At 47.4% G+C, this 2,735-nt stretch overlaps 1 long non-coding RNA gene across 1 annotated transcript; it reads right to left on the bottom strand.

Moving 5' to 3' along the window:
• Positions 1 to 407: 407 nt before the first annotated feature.
• On the bottom strand, positions 408 to 1,460 carry LOC130521477 (uncharacterized). The gene is made up of 2 exons (XR_008949344.1): positions 1,231 to 1,460; positions 408 to 838 (listed from the first exon to the last, which is right to left on the bottom strand). It is a non-coding gene; the product is annotated as an uncharacterized LOC130521477 (long non-coding RNA).
• Between the last annotated feature and the right edge of the window lie 1,275 nt (positions 1,461 to 2,735).

The following is a 2,735-nucleotide window of genomic DNA, read 5'->3' as shown; positions in this document are numbered from 1 at the left end:
GTGTGTGTGTGTGTTTTCTTTTTGTTTTTTTTAACAGCGCAGGACACCGTCAGTAGTCTGATTAAAAAGCACCATTCATCCCACTTAGCCGGAATACAATTAAGGGACATGGCTTTAAAAGCCCAGCCCTGAAGCCTCTCCCCACCCGACATAAAAGGAGCACTCTCCACAGAGCATTGCCTGTAAATATCATGTTTGATATGAGGTTTTAATCTGCTTAGCCATTCTGAACTATAGAATGGGCTCATCCTCTCTGCGAAACCCCTGTCCACCGGGTTGTGTGCCTGAGGACGAATAGGAACACAACTCCGGTGCTCTATCTGATTAGGTGGGGTTAATTACAGTGCACTGTTTTGTAGTGGCTACGTTTGAGAGCCGCCCATAAATAGATGGCTATGGCTAATGCATGAGCAGGAATGAATTTTAATTAACGGTGCATCAGAGAGGCCCGCTCGGGGGCTCGTTTCTAGTGCCGACCCGCTGTTAGGACGTGGGCCGGAAGGCTCGGTCCACGCCCCCGGACACTGGGTGAAGTGTACGCCGCGGCCTACTCAAGGTTGGTCGTGTGTTTCCTGGTCCAGATCCATGGCGGTGGTCCACAGCTGGACCGATTGTCTTTGCGGTTCTAAGTGAAACGTGTTCACCCACGCCGCTCGGTGTTAGTCCTGCACGCCAACACCTGGTGGCGCCGACCATCCAGTCCGTTCGCCCTCACACTCGCCGGTCCGCACAATGGTCACATGTGGTGTTTTTCACTCTGCATTTAAATGTCAAGCAGCGACTGGACGTCACGGCTGGATGGCACCGGACCGTTCTCTCCTCTTTCCTTTCCAGTTTTCTGTGTGATTGGATTAATTATGTGTCACTCACTTTGCTAGAGGTCAGCAAACATACATTCTCGGTCATAAGTCATCAATCTATGTGACCGTGGAGATGAAAAGTCAAGCATGTCAGCCAGGAAGCTGGACAGAGAGGGATCAGGACATTGATTTCAGGGCCAACCCAATCTCACCACAGTAGGCTGCCCTGAGAACTGAAATTATCCCTATGGGCTATGTACAGTGAGCTTTAAACCTTGGATTTGTGGTGCATGATCACATTAAAGCAGCCAATAGATGGTTATCACATACAGAAGCATGTGGCGAGTTAGCAGCGGAATTTAATTGAAAATAAATGCACTCGTTTGTGAATATCATTATTTTTACTCGATATCCCGATGAAACCTCTCACCTTCAGCCTTGTTTGTGGAGTTTGGACCAGCGGTGGAATGCAGATGGAGAGCTCCCCTAAGAACCGATTCCTCCATCGGAGCATGTTCTTGGTTGCATTTGCACCAGCAGGAACGACGTCCTGAAGGCTATTTTAAACACAGGTGAACAAAAGCTGCTAACATCCACGAACGAGGCGTGCAAAGAGAAACACCTCCAGAGGCCCAACAACCAAACCCAGCTGCCGTGCCGAGCCAGAGCCTGATGGTTTTCTATTTCTATTTCGGTGCCCTCCGGTGCGTATATGCATTCCAATTTGCCCTTGATCCATTTGGTGCCCTTTTCCCTCCATTAAAATGTTGGACACTGACAACAAACTGATTTTTCAGGCTGGTTTAATATCATCAGGTGTGGGGCTTTTGGATGAGCCGTGTGGCCTACAGCAGCGTCTGAGGTACACGTACCGCGTTCAATCAATGAAAGACCACCCTGGACATTTGACATGTCCTCCAACCATCATGACTCAATGCATTAGATTCATGTATGCTACATTAGTGTGCTTAATAATTAAGATTAGCAGCGTTGCAAGTGCATAAGCTAGCAGCTACAGTTATTTAACTGTAAAGTGAGAGTGGCTGGTAGTGGCGTAGTTGTTCCTGCTATAAGAAGATGCCAAAACGGTGTCTTTCTGGTAAATGGGTCTGAGAACCGGAGAGTGGTTCCTCCAAAGCAAAAAAAAAAAGAATTAAAAGCAGCGTTCCTGGCTGCAGGAATCGCACCAAATATGGCGCTGCACTCGATGCGAAGTTTGAGAGTAATTATTTGATTATAGAGCTGATAATGATAATGTGCTCAGACTTGGGTTGCAATATCTGCCGCAAAGATCTAACAGAAGGCAAGGGCAGACTGAGCAAGTTCACACCAGAGACAGTCTGCTGACGAACCCGCGTTATTGTAGCCATCCTCCACTCCACTCTCCTAAATGGCTAATCTTTGTTGGATCTCACCCTTAATTGGTTAACAGTCTCTGCAGGGCAAGTGAAAGTGGTGCTATTTAAAGCTCCGCAATGAAACAGCAACACTTTCATCTTGGCAATAACAGACAACAATTATATTAGCAGATTTGAAACCGAACCGTCTATCTAGCCGCTAATCAAAAACACAGCCCATCTGTTCTGCTGCCTCCTCTGAAATGAGTGTTTATCTGCAGCCTGTATGATAACTGCGTCTGGACACTAATTAGCTGCTAAACAGACCACAATAAGACGCTATTTCCATTAAATCCTGCGGCAACGAATACATAAAGAGAAGGAAAACAATAACTGTGTTTTATGTTTACTCCAACTGTATTAGGCAACGGTGGAGAGAGCCTCTCTCTCTCTCTCTCTCTCTCTCCTCTCCCCTTGGCTCTCTCCCATTTGCGCGCACCCGCGTCCGTGCACCAGTATAACCTTCCGTACATGCGCGTTCTCCATCTCTCTCACTCTCTCTCTCCCACGACCATTCAAACTGGCAGGCACAACAGAC

Source organism: Takifugu flavidus, chromosome 2 (genome assembly GCF_003711565.1).
Source record: "Takifugu flavidus isolate HTHZ2018 chromosome 2, ASM371156v2, whole genome shotgun sequence".
NCBI classification, from domain to species: Eukaryota; Metazoa; Chordata; class Actinopteri; order Tetraodontiformes; family Tetraodontidae; genus Takifugu; species Takifugu flavidus.
Note: the sequence above shows the minus strand (reverse complement) of the source record. Positions and strands in the feature narration are given on the sequence as shown.